Source organism: Protopterus annectens, chromosome 2.part0 (assembly GCF_019279795.1).
Source record: "Protopterus annectens isolate FY-2018-M chromosome 2.part0, PAN1.0, whole genome shotgun sequence".
Taxonomy (NCBI): Eukaryota; Metazoa; Chordata; order Ceratodontiformes; family Protopteridae; genus Protopterus; species Protopterus annectens.
The window spans coordinates 1,766,820,682-1,766,845,597 of NC_056728.1; the positions used below are offsets into that span (position 1 = coordinate 1,766,820,682).

The window sequence follows — 24,916 nt, forward strand, 5'->3', positions numbered from 1 at the left end:
TGGGACCCCTACTGTTCGGCATATACTTCTCAGAAGTACAGGCAAACAGAGAAGGACTATGGCTAACCAAGTTTGCAGATGACTGCAAACTGGGAGCCATAATTGACTCTCTGGCTGACACGGACATCCTCCAAAAGGGCCATATTGAGACGGACACCTAGTGTCAAAGTCATGGCCTCAAGCTAAATGCCAAAAAATGCATAGTCATCCCATTTGGGAAAAACAAAACACCCACAAATTACCACATAGGTGGCAGCCCCCTTATTACAGAAGAGGTAATAAGAGATCTGGAGACCGAGGTAGATAGTAATCTCTCCTTTAACAATCATATTGCCAAAGTAGTTAGAAAATTCTTCTGTGTGGCCCATCTAATTACTAAAGGGTATGCATCTAGAAATAAAGAGGTTATAGTGCCCCTGTACTCGTCACTCATTAGACCCATCACAGAGTACAATGCCCCATTTGGGATGTACCTCACAAGACACTTCCAACAGCTGGAAAGACCACAAAAGTACCTCACCAAGAGGATTGCTGGCCTCAAACATATGTCCTATGCAGCCCGACTCAGGCTGTACTCAGTGGCATATCGCTTACTCAGAGGTGATATCTGCCTGACTTACAAAGCCATGTCCAACTCAGAATTGATGGACATGCTCCACTTAAAGATACCCCTAGTATCAATGCACGGGTCTATATTAGAACATCGACATTTTAAGACGTCGAATGTTCTAATATCAACCCCTATTCAGTAAATGCTGACAACATCGAACATGCAGAACAGCAAATTTTTTCCCAGGGAAAAAAATTTGCTGTTCCAACACACATACACACAACACAAACACACCAAACAAACAGCAATCCATACACATGCACCTAAAATCCTACATCTAACCCTACACTAAACTGTACACACACCACTAGCTATCCACTTACCTTAACCCTAACCCTAAGGTCCGTCACTATCGCACACTAACCTCACCCGCGCCCTAATCCTAACTCATCTACCTCCGCCCTAACCCTCACGTCCACACAATCGCACACTTACCTGATCCGACCCGTAACTTTCCACCACAGTGCTGAACATAGCAAAGCCATAGGAACAGCCAACTGAATATCTTCTCTAGGAAGAAATTTGGTGTTCCGCAGCTTCGCTATTTTCAGCGTTCGCTGAATAGAGGTTGATATTAGAACATTCGAAGTTGTGAAACTTCGATGTTCTAATATAGACCCTCAATGCACATATAATGCTACAACAGAGTACAACAGATGAGACAGAGTTGTCTTGTACCAATAGTTCTCAACTGTTCCTTATATTTAGGAACGTCCCTGATTCTTGTTCACAGTAAGGCTCACCCATCCTGTTTTGACAGTGTATAACAGTGTATCAGCATTTCACATGCAGAAGACCATAGCAAACAAGTAAGGGCATTGCTACATTTAAAGCATTCTTAATTTCTAAAAACACATTTTAGTTCAAGTACTCATATAATTTCCACTTTCTAAGTTAGCATTAGAAGTAAATAAAATGTGTTGATGAGACTGACCCTTTATCCTTGAGCATTTTTGGCTTTGCCCTTGAGTATTGGGGTTGGGTATTGTAGAACATGTGCTGTACATACACATGCCAGAGTGCAAGTGTATGACCTCACACCAAAATACTACAACTATGTACGTGTCCAGCAAATACATATAATGATATCAAACGGTCTATATCCAGCTACCTGCAGTGTACCTGTGGTACATAATTGCACTTTCCTGCTCCTGAAAAAAGTGTGTGTGGGGGGCACATGGACTGAAAACTGCCCAGGACCCAAGGTATACTTATTATGCCCCTTGCTAAGAAATAACGTCTGCAACCAGCAAAGATGCAGTCCACACTGTCACGTTAGTAAGTAACAGAGACTGTAGATATGATGTGAATTCCAAGACTTCTGTTTTGAAAGTGAATGCTTTGTAACACTTGTGTATTTAAAGGTATAAATCCCTTATTCTGTAATCTATTTATTAAATGGTAAAATGTTTATGTAATACATACATAAGCACTGCGATTATGCTCTGAAATAAAAAAAAAAGAATAACCCTGTAATGATTATGCTACAAAACTGAAATAAAAATAACCTTGTTATAGAGAGATTTGCATTTCAATAACCTAGCTATAACAAGATTGTAATACATGGAGCACACTGATTATGACCCAATGTACTGTGGTTTATATATACGAACTTTTTCATTAGCGAGGTTTGTGCTGTAACACAGACAACAGCACTGGAACCTACAGACAATTTTGCACACCTCTTGCTGCCATAAACAAACAAACAAACAAATAAAAAGCAGAACAAAGTGCAGTGGTGGCTCATGCCATCAGATTGCAGGACTGCACCCCTCCAGCTTTGAAGACAAGAATATTAAAAAAATAAAATATTTATAAATTGTTTGAATTTGTTAAATTGTTTCAATTTACTGGCTGGCTGCAATGCTTTGCTTAGCTGTGCAAGTCCGACAGGCTCACAAAGTCCAGGAACTCGAACTGCGCATGCTCGGCGAGTTCCGGGTTTTAAAAAAAAATAGTTTCTGTAAATCTGGACTGCTGTAAAAGCAGTCCAGATTAAGGAGAGAATGAATCAGTATGATGCCCAGAAGTCTATGCAGTTTAACCACACAGTAAAGTGGAAGGGGATCTGACTGGCACATCCACAGTCATGTACGTGACATAGACAGCTGGATTGCTACTGATTGGTTCTCGCTCTCTTCCGAAAGAGAGAGCAAGAAATAGTAGTAGCACAGTACTTTGCTCACTGTTGCCTAAACAACTTGTCTTGCTTGCTTTGTTTTAGGGAGAGTTGGTTCAACTTCTCAGAATTCAATTCATAATTTCGTGATCGATCGGACAGTCATTTTTAGCTTTATTTGTACAGAGCAACAGAGGTAAGTCCTTCTCCGTGTCCATGACTGAGATTGATTGATAGAATTTTTATTTATTAGATATTCTAATCAAGTATGCGTGTCTAATTACGAGTTAGTTATAGTATTGCTGTAACCAGAAAAAAAAAGATAAAACCAATAACTGTGCTTTCTGTTTCATTTCTCTTAGATTATTAATTCAGGGTGGTAATGCCCTGTCACAGTCCCAAACTAGTTTGTGTGTATTTGCAGTAAGGAAATGTCTTGTTTTTTATTGAGAAAGGGGCCTTGTAGAGGGGCACTATTTGCAAAGTGCAGAATTTTGTGCATCATTTTAAATATTTCCATAACCATGATGTTAAAATCTTTTACACATTTTGGTCTATACGTAAACGCACACTGATTAAGTTTGTGTAAGTCATAGTAAGATAATCCCCCGGATTTTCTAATCTTTTGTGTAAGACTAGATTAGTCTTACACGGAAGCACCAGTGTAAGAGTATGATGGCAGCACACCATGGATATTAACGAGGGCACGCTGCCTCAACTCTAAAGCTTACACAGAGCATGGACTGCCGAGCAGTCCAAAAATCCAAGTCCCTGCAATGAAGAAACGCCGCAATTTGAAGTTACATGAGCGAGTCCACTCACATCTGTACAATGTAACACTACACTCCCTCATATGTTGTCAACTGACAAAATTAAAAATAAAAAGATTTTTTTTTTCCTATCTGATACAGCTGCCCGTATTTACACGGGTTTGCCCATTGCTTAGCTACAGTTAGCGGCTTAGACACCAGAAAAGGATAATAAGAAAAATATATGTAAGTTAAGCAAAATAGCCATAGCGTAGCGGTTAGAGCCTTCGCACAAAGAGGAGGCATTCCCGGTTCAAGTCCCACTACTGCATGTTCCATTTTCTGTGGGAAATCTGTATACAAAAATATTTCCTGACATTTGTTAAGTATAAGTTTTGTAAAGAGCATTGAAATGTTAAATATAGTAGTGAACAAATTTTATATATATATATATATATATATATATATATATATATATATATATATATATATATAAAGGTGAAATGGTTATGCATTCTGAGGCATGAGTACCCTATTTTAAGCAATATAAAGCACTGCTAAGCATATTTTACCATTATTGAGCATATTTAAATACAAGCATATTTAAATACAATTCCGCGTAGCTGCGCACCACGCTAACCAGCACAAATGCAACGTATTGGCATGTAGCTGCGCACCACGCTAACCAGGGCAACATCAGGCAACATAGAGCAATGTTCGGCAAAGTTGAGCAAAGTCGGTTAAACATGCACACACCTCCTTTACTGTACCTTAACCAGTTAGGTCTACCCAGCAGGTAAATAAAAAGCAGTGACAGGGCTCGAACTCAGGATATTGTGCACTATAGTCACAGGATTTAACCACTAAGCCATGACAGCATTTTACAAATATGCACTTTCAACAGACACATATCTATGAAAGGAATTTTAAACATTGCCAACATCAGCTAAGCAGGCGTGCCTACAGCTGAGTTTTTCCAAAACTGGCCAATCACAAATAAGTGCGGGAAATGAGGCATATTTAAGCTCCACAGACGGGAATACTTGCTATAACTGGTTGTAGCTTCCTTCTGCAGTCAGCATGGCTGGTGTTGGAGAAGGCACTCAATTTAGAGCGCAACGCTGGGGCATCCAGGAGTCCAAAGTAATGGTTTGGCTCCTTGTCCACAATCATGAGGAAAGAATCCTGTGGGGCCAGTATCAGGGTACCCAATAGAAAACTGAGGCCTGGAACAGTCCTGCCCATGATCTCTCCAGTGCCACTGGTGTTCCTCGGACTGGTGAGCAGGTCAGGCACCATTATTCTGACCTGAAGCGATGTAGGGAGGATTAACTGGACCAGTGGATCCAGGAATCCCGTACAATGCCTAATGCCCCAGTACTGAGTAAGTAGCCATTGTATTAAGTAGTTAAGAATTGCTATGCTTGTCTATAGTATGGATAGGTATGTCTCAATGTCACTGCATTTACTTCACAGCTGCAGGTGTCCAGGCTATGAACCAGCAAGCCCATGAAGATAGGCTGCAAAGGCTGCATCATGAGGCAGGTTAGTAATTATTCTGCATGTACTGTTATATAAAATAAATGAGAGAGCCTTCAAAAAGTCTTTTAACCCAATAAATAAAGGTGTAATAATCCTTTAATAAATGTATGATTCATGGAGTGTGTCTGTGTCATTTTCTTTGATATGTTGTAGTACTGTTGCATTCTACAAATAGTAGTGTTGTATTAAGCAGTGTCAACCCACACTTGTGTAGGCTCATATAACGTAGATGAAGGGAGTGCCAGTAGTTTGTATGCATATTTACAGCCCTCAACTGTTGGTTCATGGCCAGCATGTACAGGTTAATCTGGCACCTGAGTAGCTTGGTATTGTGTTCCCCAGAAATGTCAGTGTGCTGCCAGAAATGTAGGGAGCTGTTAACATATAACTGATACATTCACCTTAACATATCTAGATAATTATATGAAAGTAGATCTGTCAGTGTACCATCTTAGCAGTAGTGTGTGTGAGCAACTCTCAAAATATGTTGCAGTAACATCTGCATCATGGACAGTTTGTATGTAAGATACAGTTCATGTATATAATGATCTAGCAAAATCCAATTGCACAATATAAGGACATTGGGTAGTGTAATAATACATGTAAGGGACATATAACTGCAGTTAATAGGAATGTAGTGAAAACTAGAAGGATATATAAGTTGTTAATTGAGCTATCTTTTCCCACCCTACTGTATGTGCATAAAAATGCAATTCCACACCTCAATCGGTATGTCTAATCTCAAAACATTTGTTGGGACATATGTCCTATTTGTTTATAAATATTTGTATTAATTTCTATGCATGTGCCCTGTTAAAATACCACAATATTAGTGGCCTGTTGCCATCAATTCAACCTGCATGCTGTTGTAATGTCCACTATTATTCTATATATGTATGTGTTATGCTTGCTTTTCAGCTGTTGAAAATCTGGTGTGTTGGGTTAATGGGAATACTTCTGCATGCTGTTATAACTAATTGGGAATGCTGTTGACTGTTACTAACCCATATCTTTATTAAACTCTCCAAAACATAGTTCATATGGGAAGGCCGGTCCCAGCGGACCCACCTGTCCCACCTCAGCAGGCCATGGCACCTGGTACCAGCAGATCTGGTGCCCAGCCTGGGACCTCCTCCTCCGTTTTCCCTCTGCCACCTTCGGGTGGAAGCACTGCAGGGGATGGGGCTCGGCCTCCCCCGTGCAAGCATGGGCAGAGGGGCACCTATCACCCTTCGAACGGTCCGGGCTATGATGCGTAGAGAGATTGATCGTTTTGTTGCAGAACCTCTACGCCAGCTTGAGACCCGAGTGGTGCAACTCCCGGGTCAGCCTGCCCCTCGTACACAGCCCCCAGCACAGTCACCCTCTGGGCCATGAAGTTGCAGTGGTGACTACCCATGGGTGGGGACCTCAGTCCCACTGTTTCCATCTGGGGGCTCATGGGCTTGCGATTTCCAAACATCTCTCCCCGTCAAAGGTGTTCACCCACCACATGTCATATACCGCCCCTGTATGCGTCTTGTTTGTCTTGTCTGTTTACCTCCCCAACCTACCTCCCCAAATATACCTACTTCCCCTACCCCACATTCCACTCTCACCTGAAAAGGCAATCTGCTCCCAAAAAAAAAAATTACGCCCCATACATAGCTGCCCATTTTCCACACATGTCCACTGGACACATGAAATGTTATTTAATTGGCATTACAACATACTTTGTTGTCCTCACCCCTCTCTCGGGGGTTGTAGGTTTCATATCTACCTCCAAATTTATTGCATATGCACAGCTGTTGCTGTTGAAGAAATGGGCAGTTATGGACCTTCCCTTCTCCCATCCTGCACATCCCGAGCTATTTTCCATACTGTCTTTCCCTCTTTCTGCCCCTTTTTCACCACTTTCCTATCTCCCCATTTTTTCTTTTCTTTCAAAGAAATTAATGCGGGGGTGAGCGGGAGTAAGCATTATTTAGCAGTAGTTAGCGGGTTTGCGCTTGTATGCACTTGGCTAAGCAATGCGCAGCAATGTGCAAACCCACTTACAACTGCTTAAAAGTGCCTTAGTCACTCTGTATGTGAGGCCCTTGTTCTGCTCAGGAACAAAATAAAACACCTATGTAAGTCTCGAACCCCTGACCTTGCACACAACACAACATGAAGTACAACTAAGCCACGGTAGATATACTTCAAGTTGATGTTTAAATAATTATATCATGCATCAGAATGAGTGAATGTAAAGGAAAATTAGGAATACTATACCACACAACTTGTTCTGTGGATGGTGACCAGCAGTTGTTGTGGGATTACATTACATGACTTTGATAAGAGAAGCAGCCATTCTAGCAGGAAATAATGTTACATCATCACTTTACAACCCCACACAGTATCACAGCACAACAAACACTGGCATATCTGTTTAGGGCAGAGGCCATACCTCCCAACTGTCCCTAATTTTAAGGCATGTCCCTGATTTTGACAAATTTAGCTCTGTCCCTCTGAATCCCTCCTAAAACTACTGACTTTGGCCAGAAAGGTGGTGAATTACACTTAATGAATAATGACAATAATTAAGAGTTAGACACTTCTTTTACTTCAGAAAAGGTGTATTAATTCATATGCTCTGATTCTCTCAATGTTTCAACTTAATGGCACTAATATTTTAAAGGTGTCCCTGATTGTCCCTGACTTTTTCTTGACTTTTCCCCGAGTCTGTTCAAATATGTACCTGATTGGTTGAGAGGTCTGGCAAAGGCAGAAACACAGAGAGATATCAGCCTTTCTGCTGTTACACATTGTGCATATAGCTTTGGAAGGAGTTTCAGAAGCATACCCTTATGTAGGAATACAACACTGAAATACAAATGGATGTAGCCATGTACTGGCAGCAACCAACTGTAAGAATGCCATTTCTCTTTTGCTGAAAAGACCTGTGTGGTGCACAGACAAAAAATAACAGACCTATTCTCTGGCTATCATGTGGATAGGTCCACAGTTGGGAGTTATGCAGACAGACTACTTGCCTTGATAAACTAACATGTACACAGCAACCCTGTAAGTCCAGCAAGATAAAATTCACGCAATACTACTTATGCTCTCTGTACATCTGCACCCCTACCCAAATGTAGAATATACCTGTGTGTGCAGGGTCTACCAAGGATGTAGGTAAGCATACTCACAGTACTGAAATGTGTCCATTTTTTCTGATCAGCTTGTGCTAATGTCAACACTAAAAAAGTACAAACTGTTTAGAACTGAGTAAATGAATATTCACAGTATAGCAGTTCACAAACAATTATTGTGCCAAAGGAATACAGCTCTATAACTAGCGTTGTATGGCAGTTAATTGTAACAGTTGAAAAGAAAGTACATCTTTCCATGTATCTTGGGGTAGCATTTTGAGGGATGAGTACATTTCTACACTGACAAGTGGGTACTGGAAGCAGCAACATTAGGTCTGAGTACAAAATTCAAATCTCTGGCAACACCCCTGGCTTCTGATATAAGAACTATACCAACCTTCTGTCTTAAACAGTGATGTCCACACCAAACAAGGATGATCTGCATCTTGGAAAGCTAAAAGGGCCACGCCTACATGAGTCAGCAATTTATAGTACTGGATTGCTATGACAGTGATTATTTCAATTACTACACAGCAGGCTACATGCAATTAGCAAATGGTGGGCACTAATTGGTGCAGAGACCATCACATGCTCATGTGCAAATTCCTACAAAAGCAGGCTGCAATCTCTGCCAACAAACTCAATCACTCTATTGCAGAGACTGACGCAGAGAGAGTCAGAGAAAAGGAAAAATAAATATTACCAAATCATACAAAGGAAAGGTATGTGACACATACGTATTTACTGGCATGTAGTAGATGTTATTGAAGAATAGTCTACATAATGTGAAACATTCATATGTGGCAGCAGTACTTCTTTATGCACAGATGTTCTGCTTAACTACTGCTATGGACAATACTGTGTGTACTTGTGGGCAGTGGGACATAACTGTGAAATGTGTAGCTCAGCATTAAATGTCAAAGATCTGATCCATGTTGTCAGTGTTCTTTACAGTAGTGTGGCCAATGGCTGTTGGGGGGATTAGCGCTGACATTATATAAACATGGGTGTGACAGAACAACACATGCATGATAGTCATATTAAAGTGTAGCTTAGCATTGGCAACTGCTGTAGCAGTCTAGTATGCTTATCTAGCATCTGTTGCCATATATACACCCCCCAATGTTAGTCTATGTTCATATGTGACACTTGTTTGTGTTGCAGCAAGGCCCAACAGTTCAGCTGTGAGGTCCAGACAGTGTGGACCTTGTGTGTGTAATGGATGTGTATATGTATATGTGTATATATATATATATATATATATATATATATATATATATATGCACCTACATCTGCTTGTTGCAATAGATTCTCTGTACTGTTGACTGACTGTGATGGTCAATATGTTTGTGAATACGTCAAAGATATGCATCTGTGGGACAGCTTAGTGGGAAGCTGTTTATGTTATGGTATTATGGGTCCTTGCTTTGATCCTAGCAAAAGCTGTGGATTCTGTTGCTAGGCAGAACAAGTGCTATTGCATACAGTGTGATTAAGTCCCTTGGTTTTAACTAGGGAGTGTCATTGGAGGCTAAAGCACTACATCTATGATTATTGATTGGTACCGATGATGAATGCAAATCCCGTGTGTACTGCAGTACTACTTGAAGCTCTGGGCCTGTACAGCAAAGTATGGTGTATGTCCACATTGCTTGCATCCACTGTTTTGTGTGGTCCCTGTATTCATCACAGATTACATTTCTCAAGATTAAGGTTGTGTAAGTACTGACCCACAGTACTGTATAGTACACACTGAAATCTTATCAGGGTTGTCATACCTTTGTGTCCTGTAATTATGTCTATATTCCCAATTGTGCACATATTTTGGCCACGCGTCTGGCATTAACAAGTTGTGTGGTATAATAGTAATACATTTACTGGACCTTACACTGATTGTGATGGATGATATATTTCTTTACACATCAGCTTGATGTATATCTGCTGTGGCTAGGTGGTGCATCATGTTGCATACAGTGTGCCAGGTACTCTTGTATAGTCTGATATAGTGATTTTATTTTGTTGCTGTGCAGAACATGGTTCATTAGATAGAGAGTGAGACAGGCACTTCCAAGCAGTTGTAGGGTGAGCAGTGATAAGTGGCAGTTAAAGTGTTTCACTCTCGGTTAGCTAATAGGTTGCTAAATATGGTAGTTCAGTGATATCTGTACTGTATAATGTTAAATGTGCCATATGACTTGCTCAGACATATTTTCATATCTATGTCTTCCAGGGATCATAGCGCATCGCAGGAACCCCAGTTGCAGTAGTGCTGAAGATGATATAATTACTACCAGTATGATTCAGCACTACAGTCTCATGTTCTCATGAACCAGCCAGGGCCAGCAGGAGCGTACTGCAATGTGGCAAGATGTTGTCCGCAGGGTAAATGAGGTAGGCCTGCATAACCGGACATATGAGCAGGTACGCCACCACTGCAGTGATCTTCTCAAACATGTCCGCCAGGGTGCTGCTGATGTGCGGAGACAACAGCTTGCAACAGGAGGTGGTGTTAATATCCATCCCCCCTCACCAGAGTAGAGGAGCTGCTCAGGAGCCTGGTGGCACCTGCCCAACAACAACAGCAGCAGACATACACCATGATGGAGGTTGGAGCCACCCAGCAAGCACACATGGAGCATGCAGGTAACATGGCATATCTGTAGACTACTGTTATCTGTATTGGTAGATCATGCATATGTGATATGTGGAGTGTGTCGTTCAAAGATGTGGAGCCTGTTGTTGTACAATACTGATCATTTGGAATGTAATCTGTAGCCCTGTGAATGTAAATTGTTGTACTGTAAGATTGCAAACACACAGTAGCAATGCCACAGTTGTGGCCACTGACAAACTGTCTCATCTCTATGTAGGTCCCTCCTGGGTGACATCAAGGCAGTGGACAGATGCTGGTGAGTGTGTTCTACATTTATTATTGTAAATAAAAAGTTCATGTCCTAGTTAAGATGTAGGCCATGTACACATGTAACACACCTTCCCATAATGCATGCTGTGCATGTTTGGTGTAAGAGCACGCACATCTCACTATTGTGATTAGCTGCCTCAAACACATGCAATACCCAGACCATCTCAAACAAATGTGGCTAGACCGTAGTGACCATTGGATATGTACAGTTGATACTCAATATGCACATAACATACACATCTATGTCATACACAGAGCATTTTAACATGCCACACATAAAGGATTCCCAAACCCTCTGTAAAGACACACTCAAGTATCCAAAATCTCATCCACACATTACACATAATATACCTGAGAGGTAGAGGCCTATCCTGGGCATTTAAACACTGTGCAACACACTACACATTCATGTCAGGGAATGCTCCTTATCGGCATCCTTATGAACTCACGTAACAACTGGTTGTGAAATGGTGAATTTAGCCAAGGTAGCACAGTTCTGGCACAGCATGATTAGTGCTGGTTTGTGAAACATTTGTAGCCTTGAGTGACCACCTGATGCTTCATGATGATGGCCTATGGTACTATACCCCATCCAGTTATTGTAACCATGTACTACACATAGCTGTCATTGCTACACACCATAATGATGCGTGTGTGCACACATATGCACCTTTAAACAATATGCATACCAATCACCATTTGCACAACTGACACATATATGTCTTGTGATGCTATTGAGTGGTTAGGTCATATGACACATATTGGGTATGTGTAGTGTTTAAATATGCAGTTGTGTTTTAGCATGCCATGTTATGGATGAGACTGGCATGTCCACAGTATGATCTCCACTCACCATAAGTACCGTACATTGGGTGGCTGAATGGTATTCCATCAATTATCCATGCACCACTGATGATGCTGTGTGAATACTCATCATGCATGTGCTAAAAATGTGTCCACAATTATTTGCTAAAGACACAGAGGCTGTTATCAGCATTGGATACCGATCTGACACACAGATACACATCCAGCAATGGTATGTACACCTGTGAGTTATGGTGCACAGTACATTACAGGGTTATAAATACCTGCACAGCACTGTTGTGTCCATGTATGCATTGTGTTCCAGGGGGTGGGCCATCACCTAATAAGAAAACACATGCATCAAAGCCATGTATACTGTTAGTAACAAGGACTGACTACACTTGCACTGCATGCTGTTGAGCAACACATGTCCTGCATTCTGACATGTGTAATTTGACTGTTTTGCTTGTGATACTGTACTCCACCATCACCTGCTATTGTGTATGTTCTGTGATTGCTGGTGTTGTGTGTGTCTTCTTTCGGGAGGAGTGTAGTTGTGTGTGTGTGTGCATGTGCGCATGTGTGCATGTGGTCTGAAGTCATGTTCAGGTCTTAAAGCATGTTTCCTGTTTTCCTCTCACAGGTGGTGAGGTGGGGCTGGTTCAGTATAGCAGGGAACCTGATGTTACTGAGACAGACAGTGATGATGAGGATAGATGTGTTGAGGCACAGGCAGGTTTGTCAGAGTCTGTTGTTAGGCCACCAATTGACAGTACACAAGTCTCCACCCCATCCATGCACACAGTCATACTGCCTGTACATCCATCATCACCATTGCCCTTAGCTGAGGGACAGTGTACAGTTGGCACTGGCCAGGACAGTGGGGTATCTATGGCACATGTATCAAGACACAGCAGTCATAGCCAGATGTCTGGAACGGTACTACATAGGCAGATGCCCAGGGGTTCTCGTCAGAGCACTGCTGGTGATCATGCCCCTGGCAGACGTGCCACACCTCTTTCTACCACACACATGTTCCAGGCTGTCATAGAGGCACAGACATGAATGGAGCGGTACACCAGACAGGGGCTAAGGGCACAGAGGGCTCATTACACCTCTGTAAATGACAGTATCCGTGACCTAGCAGGTGCCATATGTAACTACACTGAGGTCATTGATAGACATTGGGGTGAGACATTGGATGTCCTCCACAATATCATGGATGTCCTCCACAATATCATGTCCATGTGTCAGGACAGTGCGGGACAGTTGAGACGTCGACGTGGATGTATGCCAGCAACATCACCAGCTGGAGGTCACCGTGGACATCCAGCAAGTCACAGCCGCTCCCGTAGTGCTAGTACCAGCCCCAGCAGTGTTGGGGGGGCTGTCCATAGATGGTCCTTGCATACCAAGTGCACATGGCTCTGGCCAGTCCCAGCAGGGACCTGGATCCAGTGGACATATGTCAACCTCTTCGGATAGTACCCAATCTGGATTAGTACTTGATACTGTCTGTAGCACCTCTGCCAGGCACAGGTTCCGTATCCATGGCCAGAGATGGTGATCTGTAAAGCCTGCCAGGTACAGTCTGTAGCTGTCTCGCAAATCCCCGTATATGGCAGCCACATGGTGGAACTATGTGCATGCAGACACACACACATAAGCCAGAAACCTAAGGCAAACACATACCTGCACACATGACATCAACATTGGCCCATAACAGTACTCATGGCTCTCACACACACACACACACACACACACACACTCACACACACATGTCGATTGTATGGCTCAGTGTAGGTCTCTGGTAAACCAACAACACACCCTGTGCATATGATGAAACCTGTGCCACCTCCTGTCATCTGTAACATTGATGCAGTAACAGGCTAACATGGTGCTGATGCACAGGGTGACTTTAGTATAGCAATGGTTGGATGTGTAGCATGTTGTCAGCAGTAAAGTGTAATGATATCCTTGAAGGTGCAGCTGAGCAGGCATGATGCATTAAAGCTGTAATTAGCAATGTTGTATTGTTTTCACCAGTGTTTATTCCAGTTGTGTTTTGTTTGCCCATGTGCCACTTGGCTGTGTGTAGTTGTGTCAGCATGCATTATACAGTGGACAGTAAGTGTGGGTGTGTGCAACACATGTTTGTAGGTGTCCATTTGTGAACATGGTGGAGGTGCACTGTCTGCATGTACATGCATATTGGACACATGGGCAGGGTGACATGGCCTGTATTGGCCAATGTTAACATTCCATAGTTTCTACTAGTAGCCAGTATGCATTGTACTATACACATTTTGGAACTTGAGTACATATGTGTGTGTATAACACGGGTTGACACTGTGCTGTGGGTGATGCTGTTGTTGCTATCTGTCATTGGTTTGCATTACTAAGGTTAACACTGTCCCAGCTGCATAATCCTTTAGTAATGCACACTGTTCATCTACAGGGTTGCATGGACCGTGCTATCACAAACACAAGAAATTCTCACTTATACAGTAAAAGTGCATTAGTCTCATGGACCCCTGCCATAAACTAAATATATAATAGAAGGTGTGAAGTTATACCAAAAAAGAGTTACATACCAAGAAGGGATAACCTCTCTGGTCAGTATCATTGGGAAAATACAAGCCCTCATTAAACATACAAGGCAAGCTTTAAAATACAAAATGGCAAGGATTCCAAAGACAACACTAAAGCTTTCTTTAGTGTTGTTTATAATCTACAGGGGAAATCTCAGATCGGGTCACAGTTAATGTAAATGGTCACAGAGTACACTTATCTGACTGACATTACCAATTCCTTGTCAGACAGTTTGAATGCGGATTTCACCACCCTGTCGTTACACAAGGGCCACATTTCCAGACCTGAAGAATGTAAATTCTGATGATTCACAGACACTCAAGTTAAAATATCTCTTTACCAAAGTCCAAACCACAGTGGCAGTGGTACTGGACAGTGTCCCTGGCTGTGTCATACACAAGCTGACATATGAAGTCACCACTCACCTAAACACTCTGTCCAAATGCAGCCTCTATACAGGTTACATATTTGTGGAATGACGCACGGTAATGGTGTTCACAGTCCACAAGGGTTGAGCTACAACGTCGTCTTCTTCTTCTCCTTTCGGATGCTCCCATTAGGGGTCACCACAGTAGATCATCTGTTTCCATTACTTCCTGCCCTCTGCATCTTGCGCTGTCACACCATCCACCTGCATGTCCTGTCTCACCACAGCCATAAACCTCATCTTAGGCATTCCTTTTTTCCTGTTACCGGGCAGCTTCATCCTTCGCATCTATTTCACAATATACTCTGCATCCCTCCTCAGCACATATACAAACCAACTTAATCCTGCCTATCTGGCTTGGTCTACTAACCTTCAAATCTGGGCTGACCCTCTAATATACTTATTCCTAAACCTGTCCACCCTCGTCACACCCACTGCAAATGTTAACATAAATTGATTAAGGGTAGAACTACAACAGATCATGGAAACTCTAACCCTATAAGCCAGACAAATGTTATCTGGAAGGCTATGGAGCACAGCATTATGGACCTCATTAACAGAGACATTATGAACCTGCAAACACTGCACCATACCCACTTAGGTTCTCTAAAGGCCAGATCATGGCTCCTACACCTAGTAGACTTTAAGCCAGATAACAAGGGGAGGGGAGGTCCACACAGCCAAGCTATAGCTCACCAGCAATTCATACCCATCCCACATTCTGGTATTATACATAACCTCAACAGACTGACCATAAACGATTGTTAGATGATGGATTGACAACTTACGCACAGATGTAGGACACACAGTAACATTTGCAGCCTCCATGTACAATTCTATGCCAGTAACAAGTGGTATTCACCTGCACTCAGTCCTGGGACCCCTCTTGTTTGGCATATAGCTTTCTTAGGTACAAGCAAACACAGTAGGGATATGTGTGCCCACGTTTGATGAAAATGCATACTGTGGGCTATACTTTATTCTCCAGATGACACACACATCCTCCAAAAGGGTATCATACAGACAGATACCTGGTGTCAAATTCATGCTGTAAAGCTATAAGCCAAAGAAAGCATAATTATCCACTTTTAGAAAACAAAGTATCACCAGAGTACCACATACATAGTAGCCCCCAAAATGTGGAACAGGTGCTAATGTATACAGAGAGCCATGTGTTTAGACATCTCTCCTTTGATAATCACATTACCAAAGGGTTTTGGAAATCCCTCTGTGGAGCACATAAGCAATAAAGGGTTTGCATGCAGATCCACAGATGTTGTTGCACACCTATAATGATTAGTCATCTTTGCCAGACTTTGCTTGCTTTGGAACAGGATTCAAATATACCTCAAGCATAAACCCTCACTCACACTCTTCAATAGAAGCCGTGATGAGTAGATGTGAAACAGAAGACGTAGCCCAGGGATCACTGCAGTGGCTAAGCTTGTCACAAGCATACAGAAGTGACCTAAGGTCTGGAAATTGCCAGCACGCTCTGGCAAAGATAACAGATGCTTTCAAGGAGAAAGCAGAGTACCAACCTATGAAATAATTGAGGTCACATGTATGTATATGGATTTGCCCCACAGCTACCATACATGTGTAATGCACATACAGTTGTCATTGTGATATGTCATACACTAGAAAAATCAAAACCCACTCCACATTGACCAATGGTGTCACACACTCTCACACACACACAGTCAGCAAGTGCGAGATTCAAACTTCTTCCTAATTACATTATGATACTACAGCAGTATGTATTTACACAACGCGCTATACACATTACTGGGATTTCACCTTTCCACAGGTATATTTGTAGGATGGTGACATCATCAGGCTTGACAAAGATGAGTATACCACTTTTAAGGGGTGTGAGTAGTCTCCAAAAAGGTTGCTTCTCACCAGGGAGACACACACACTCACACACAGTTGGCAAGTGCAGGATTCAAACCCCTACCCAACTACATTATGATACTACAGCAGTACGCATTTACACAACACGCTATACCCATTACTGGGATTTCACCTTTCCACAGGTATATTTGTAGGATTGTGCCATCATCAGACTTGACAAAGATGAGTATACCACTTTTAAGGGGTGTGAGAGGTCTCCAAAAAGGTTGCTCTCTCTCCCCAGGGAGAGACACACACACACACACACACACACACACACACAGTTGGCAAGTGCAGGTTTCTTAATCTACACTAAGTATGTCTTTACACTTCAGCAAGCGATATGGAGTTACAGGGTGCAATACAGACATTACCTACTGACAGTTTGCCCAAAGGTTTTTTTCACATTTGCTAACCTCAGCAGGCTTATCATACTAGGTGTATTGTATGCATAGGCCATGACCATATCATATATGGGTTGATGCATCACATGCTGGCACACACAGGGTCAAACCGGTGGCTAAGCTCTGTCAACCCAATACTGGACAATACAGTCAAGAGGAGTAGGGTCATACAACCACAACACCAACAGTCTCACATAGACCTACAATAGAAAAAAACACACACATAAATGCACATTACCATACTCGAAGAATACAAATATTAATCTGAAAAAGAGAGAGTTTCTTCCTGAGCAGACAAGCAAGCAACATGCACCTCCAAGCACACGCCAGAAAACACATAATACACCAAAGCAGTGTGCCCCAGGGTCTGTGATGGCTCCCCCCTTGTGTAATGGGATAACCATCACTGTACGCCATTCAGCAGGCACAAAACCTGAGGGGAGGCTATGATTGAACATGGTACTTAGGTGTGGTGCCAGTTTGTTCTGTAGTTCATGTAGAACGCAGCCTGGGATGTTGTCTGGTCCCATGGATGCTGTGTTCCTGGCTGCCAGTTGGCAACCCATCTTATGACATAGGGATTTATACCTAGTTTAGTGAGTTTATCTATAATTCCAGAGTAGGGGATGGTGTTGAAAGCCTTGGCAAGATCTAGATAGGCTGTGTGAACCACCTTACCCTTGTCTACGGATTTGGTGACTGCTTTGAAGAAGTCTATCAGGTTTAGGAGACATGATCTGCCTTTTACAAACCCGAACTGGTTGGGGTCCAGAGTTTGGAGATTACCAATGTCTTTGTTTATAAGTTCCATGATGATACGTTCCATGGCCTTGCAGATCAGGCTAATGGGATGCTAGTTCCCAGGGTCCGTGATGGCTCCCCCCTTGTGTAATGGGATAACTGTCACTGTACGCCATTCAGCAGGCACAAAACCTGAGGGGAGGCTATGAATGAACATGGTACTTAGGTGTGGTGCCAGTTTGTTCTGTAGTTCATGTAGAACACAGCCTGGGATGTTGTCTGGTCCCATGGATGCTGTGTTCCTGGCTTTGGAGAGTGTAGTTTTTACCTGTGCAGCCGTGATTACAGAAACTTTGCATTCTTCCAGTATAGAGGTGGGCTCTTTCATGGGTGAGAGGGGGGTAAAGTTAGCACTGAATCTATCTGCCAGGATGTTGGCAATATCAGTTGGGTCTGTATATTTAGTGCCATTGTGCTGTAACTCAGAGCAGATCTGAGTGTTGCCATTGAGATTCTTGACATAACTGTATAATGATTTGTGGTTGTCTTTAGAATCAGTGGTGATTTTGTTTTCGTAACTAGCATTCTTGACATAACTGTATAATGATTTGTGGTTGTCTTTAGAATCAGTGGCGATTTTGTTTTCGTAACTAGCTTTGGAGGATTTTATCAGGGATCGCAGCTTCTTACTGAGGCTGACCAGGGAGCTCCTCCATTCATGGAATTTTACTCTCTTTTGCAACAGTTTCTTCCTTCTGTTTTACAGTTTGTTTATGGCAGGGGACCACCAGATTGGCTTCCTTTTTTTGGAGGACAGCGTCTTGGTTCTGTTTGGGATAGCATGATCCATGCACTCATGTAAGTGCTTATAAAGTGCAATTGTGTAGGATTCAGTAGTCGTAACTGTATTGTCCATCTGCATGGTGTTATGAAGTTCACCACTTCTGTCTTAAGACATTTTTAACATGGTTTCCTTAATGGGGGGTTGGGGGCAGAATGTGGATATGTAAGGTAATTAGCTTATGGTTGGATCGGACCAATGAGGCGTTGACTTCAGGTGTGGGACACCAGTCACTCAGTACAAACCAAAACCTGTAACCAACACAAATAACCACAAACACAAACAACCACAAAGTGAGCTAAATGCTACTCATTGCCAGAAGTCTCAGCCTCCAAATGCACACACTCGAGGCACTTCTCAGTATAGAGAATATTGATATCTGTGCAGTAACAGAAACCTAGTTCAAGGCTCCAGAGAGCACACCAGCACTACCAGGATACTACTCATTCCATACCTTCCAGCATCAGAACCTGGATCATAGCACATAGGGTGGGGATGTATCCATATTCATCAAGGATACCTACACCTCTCTCTACAGGATATGTACCCATAGAATGCTGCACAGCAATGTTCTTCCCACTCCACCGGGGTGGGGCCACAAAAGACCCTTGGCATTCACGCTCTATGAGCCTGACGAGTCTGATCTGCAAGACAATGGAGACAATCATAATGGAAGTCAACAATGAAGACATTGGGAACCTTCACACGGTTGAGCACACCCAGTTTGGCTTCGTCAAATGCAGATCACACCTCCTGAACTGGGTGGATTTCTTTGAGACAGTTACCCAAGCTACAGATTATTGAAAGGAGCTCCACACAGCCTACCTATACCTCGCTAAGGCCTTTGACACCATTCCCCAGTCAGGTATCATAGATGAACTCACCAACCTGGGCATAAATCCATACATCACAAGATGGATTGCAAACTGGCTCACAAATGGATCCCACAAATTAAGAGTTGCTGGCTACATGTCAAACTCTAAACCAGTAACAACTGGTGTCCCCCAGGGTTCAGTCCTGGGGCCCCTCATGTTTGGTATAGACCTCTCAAAAGTACATGCCAACACAGGAGGATTGTGGTTGACTAAGTTTGCTGGGAACTGTAAAGTGTTTGCCATAATAGATTCCCAGGATGACACAAATATTCTCCAGAAGGGACTCTGAGACAGATGTGTGGTGTCAGAATTATGGCCTCAATCTCAATGTGAAAGAATGCATAGTAATCCCCTTTGGGCAAAACAAAGTACCCACAAACTACCACATAGGTGTTACTCCCTAAAAACTGACATGGTAATAAAGGATCTGGGGACACAAGTAGATAGTCATCTTTCCTTTGACAACCATGTTGCAAAAGTGATTAGGAAATCCTATGTGGCCCACCTAATCAACAAAGGGTTTGCATCAGGATCAAAAGAGGTAGTGGTGGCCCTCTACTCTTAAGTCATCAGACCCATCATTGAGTATAATGCACTATTTTGGATGTATTCGACTAAGCATATCCAGCAGCTGGAGAGACCACAGAGGTACCCCACCAAGAGGATTACTGGCCTCAAACAGTTGTGTTATGCAACACAACTGGTAAAACTAAATCTGTTCTTCGTTGCATACCGCCTACTCAGAGGCACACTCTGCCTAACATACAGAGCCATGTCCAACACATAACTGTTGAACATGCTCCATCTATGGATAACAAAACTGAGTCACACTACACACTCCAGGGATATGATCCTCATCACAACAATGAATACAACATGCCGGTGGGATAGAGTGCTATCCCAGACACTTGCCTTACTGTGGAACAGAGTCCCAATGTACATCAGACAGAGCCCCTCACTGACACTCTTCAATAGGAACCTTGATGAATGGATGGGAAACAGACAATTCATGCCAGGCATCACATCAGCAGCCCCACTAGAAAGGGGCTTAGGGTACTAACTATTAGAACTAGGGCTTAGGAGACTAACCAATGGGATGGTGAAAGCTGCACAACTTTCCTAGGCTAATATATGCCTTTGGGAAGATAGGTTCATAAGTATGTAGTAGACTATGTGACAGGTACATGTCTACAGATAGTAGATGTGTACTTCATTGTACAGTCATGCTGTACAGCAGGCACATGCACAACATACACTGTAATGCTTACAGATACTGGTGGCTATTATGTACAGTGGGTGAGATGTGCACCTTATGTCTTGTGTGCCATTGGGATGTGTGCTGGGTCGGACAGTCCTGGATGGCTCCCTGTCATGGTCACCCTCTTACACACATCTCTACCCATCCATCTTTGGCTTATTATACTGTTTTCCCCCTACATATATATAGGTACATAGGTAGGTAATAGGCTATCTGCCTGAAGTCATATATTAGTATGGCCAGAGTGTGCAGCTATCACCACACTTGGGGTTAGTTCCATATGCCTCTGTGTAGTAGAGCTGATGAAGTGATCCATGGTGTGACAGTTCAGTTTCACATACACTCATCAAGGCTTATCAGCTTAATGTAGGTTGGGAGCCTGTTCCAAAGCAAGGGAAGTCTGTGAGTTAGTAATGTATCCCTCCAACATGTTCTATTTATTGTTGTGATGATTATATCCCTAGAGCATGTGGCACAGTGAGCTTGGGTTTACTTCAGATAGAGCGTGTACATCAGTTCTGCATTGGACATAGACCTGTCTGTTGGGCAGAGATCACCTGAGTAGACGGTATGCAACAGAGTACAGATTGAGTTAACTTCAGTCTTGTTGCATGGGGCAACTGTTTGAGGCCAGTAATCCTCTTGTTGAGGTACTTCAGTGGTCTTTCCAGCTGCTGAAGGTGCCTAGTCAGATTCATCACAAGTGTGCCATGATACTCTCTGATGGGTCTGATGACTGATGGGTAGAGGGAACCTCCTTTGGCCTACATGCAAAGACCTTGGCAATTTGTGGGAACACATAGCATGATTTTCCAACCACGTTGTGAATGTGTTTCTGGAAGTAGAGATGACTATCCACATGTGTCCATATATCCCTTATTATTACCTCCATATTTAGGGTGTTGGCACCTATGTGGTATTTGTATGAATGTAGCTCGAGGCCATAATCTTGACACCACATATGTCTGACTGAGACCCTTTTTAAGGATGTCTGTTGTCCCAAACATCGATTATGACAACCTTTTTGCAGTCATCCACAAACTTTGCTAACCATAGCCCTCGTGTGTTTGACTATATTTCTGAAAAGTATACACCAGACAGGAGGGGTCCCAGGATTGAGCCATGGGGGGACAGCAGTTGTTACCAGCTTACAGTACAACAGGGAGACCACAATTCTTACCTTGTGGAATCTGTCTGTGCCCTAGTTGGCAATCCATCAGATGACATACGTGTTTATGCACAGGTTGTTGGTTTTGTGGATACAACGTGTGTGTGGGATGTTGGAAAAGGGCTTTTCAAGGTCTATGTAGGCCGTGTGGAGCTCATTTCATTGATGTATGTCCTGGATAACTGCCTTGAAAACTGTCTAGCAGGTTTAGAGACCATGATCTGCCCCTGACCAAACCAAAATGGGTAGGGTTGGGTGTTTGTAGGCTCCCAATAGCTCTGTTTATGAGATCCATAATGATGGACTCCATGGCCTTGCAGATCAGGCTTATTAGGCTAATAAGACAATAGTTCCCATAGTCTGTTGTGCACCAACACTTGTGGAGTGTGCCAAACTTTGCTGTAACCGATTCAACAGTTTCATATCCTGTACAGAGGGTGAGTCTCAACAGACTGTTCAGGTGCAGGGTCTGTTTGTTTTGGAGTTCACATATGACACAGCCAGGGACACCATGTCATCCCATAAACGCCGTGTTTTTAGGTTTCAATAGAGCTGTTTAACCATTGGATATGTGATTTCTGGCTTTTCACAATCTCCAGGTATGGTAATGGGCCCTTTTGTCAGTGAGAGGGGGTAAATATGTATGAACCTGTCTGACAAGATGTTGGCAATGTCAGTCATGTACATGTATTCATTTACACTTTGCACTGACTCAGAAGATATATGCATTTACATTGATATTTATGACATAGCTAAAGAAAGCTTCATAGGTTCATACTAGGCTATCTGCCCAAGGGCATTTATAAGCCTAGCCCAGAGTTTTTGTGGCTTTCGCCACCCCTTTAGTTTGAAGAAAACTATGCCCATTAGTTTGCTGTGCCTCTGTCAAGCAGAGACATTGGGGTAATCCCTGGGGTATATCTGCGATCTCCCATCCATTGGTCAAGATTTCTCTTGAACACGGCCAGCGAGGCGCTCTGTCTCACATGTACCGGGATTTTGTTCCACAGCATAGGGAGTCTTTGGGTGATGAATCTGTCCCTCCAGCACGTCCTATTAATAACCGTGTCAAGGTTTAAGTCTCCCGCCCTTGTAGTTCTGAGGGATCTAGATGTTTTGAGGTGAAGCATGTTCATCAAATCTGGGTTTGACATGGCCTTGTATGTCAGGCACAGGTCACCTCTGAGCAAGCGGTAAGCGACTGAATAGAGCTGAAGTTCTTTCAGTCGGGCAGCATAAGACATATTTTTGAGACCCTTTATCCTTTTGGTGAGGAACTTTTGGGGCCTTTCCAGCTGCTGCAGGTGTCGGGTCAGATACATTCCGAACGGGGCACTGTACTCAATCATTGGTCTGATGAGTGATGAGTACAGGGGGACGATGACCTCCCTTGATCTAGATGTGAATCCCTTCATGATCAGGTGGGCAATGTAGAAGGTCTTCCTAACTACTTTAGCAACGTGAGTGTCAAATGAAAGGTTACTGTCAACTTGAGTCCCCAGATCCCTGATAACTTCTTCTGTGCTCAGTGGATTGCCACCTATATGGTAGCTAGGGGTAACCTTGTTTTTCCCGAAGGGTATGACTATGCATTTCTTGGCGTTTAACTTTAGGCCATGGCTCTGGCACCAGTTATCCGTTTCTGTGAGACCCTTCTGAAGGATATCTGTGTCAGATGTGTTTTCGACTATGGCGCCCAGTTTGCAGTCATCTGCAAACTTTGTCAGCCATAACCCTTCTGTGTTTGCTTGTACTTCAGAAAAGTAGATGCCGAACAAGAGTGGGCCCAAGACTGAGCCCTGTGGGACCCCACTTGTGACAGGCTTTGAGTCTGACATGGCGCCAGCAACTCTGACCCTGTGGGTTCTGTCACTTAGCCAGTTTGCAACCCATCTTGTGATGTATGGGTTTACATTTAAGCTGAGTTTTTCAACGATACCTGAGTGGGGTATTGTGTCGAAAGCCTTTGCCAGGTCGAGGTAGGCTGTATGGACTGCCTTTCCGTCATCAATGGCCTTGGTGACTGTTTCGAAAAAGTCAACCAAGTTTAAAAGGCATGATCTGCCTTTGACAAAGCCAAACTGGGTTGGATCCAAAGTCTGCAAGTTCCCTATGTCTTTATTTATGAGTTCCATTATGATCCTCTCCATGGCTTTGCAGATCAGGCTTGTCAAGCTGATGGGACGGTAATTTCCAGGGTCGGTGGAGGCACCGCCTTTGTGAAGTGGGACCACAGTTGCCGTGCGCCACTCCTTGGGTACATATCCTGAGGTAAGGCTAAGATTAAACAGCTGTCCTAACTGCGGGTTTAATTCCTCGTTGAGTTCGTGGAGCACACAGCTGGGGACACCATCCGGTCCCATGGATGCTGTGTTTTTCGCCTTAGAGAGAGCAGTTCTCACCTGGGCGTTAGAGATGTTTGGGGGCTACAATCCTCTGGTATAGATATCTCTCCTTTGGAGTTTGCACTGAACCTGTCAGCCAGTATATTGGCAATGTCTGTAGGTTCAGTAATTTTCACATCATTTCGAACTAATTCTGAGCATATCTGGGAGTTTCCTCCCAGGTTTCTAACATAGCTAAAGAAGGCCTTATGATTGTCTTTTGAGTCCTTAGCGATTTTTCTCTCAAAATTTGCCTTGGATGATTTTATGAGAGCTCTTAGTTTTTTACTTATAATGATCAAAGGTGTCTTACCTTTTAAGGATTTTGCTCTATCTTGTAGTAGCTTTCTCCTTTTGTTGTAGAGCTTGTTTATGGCTGGGGTCTACCAGACTGGATGCTTGCCTTTGGTACAAAGAGTCTTTGTTTTATTTGGGATTGCCTGATCCATGCAGTCCTGTAGGTGCTGGTA

General features: G+C 43.0%; 1 protein-coding gene across 3 annotated transcripts in view; it reads left to right on the top strand.

Annotated features, from left to right (window-relative positions):
• Window positions 1–24,916, top strand: part of UBXN10 (UBX domain protein 10) — a 186,052-nt gene that overhangs the window by 13,172 nt on the left and 147,964 nt on the right. The window contains exon 2 of one of the 3 annotated variants that reach the window (XM_044061799.1): window positions 2,835–2,925. The exons of the other annotated variants lie outside the window; for them this stretch is intronic. The gene's annotated coding sequence lies outside the window, so the exon portion shown is untranslated. The remainder of the gene's footprint in view (window positions 1–2,834; window positions 2,926–24,916) is intronic. 3 annotated transcript variants of the gene reach the window in all.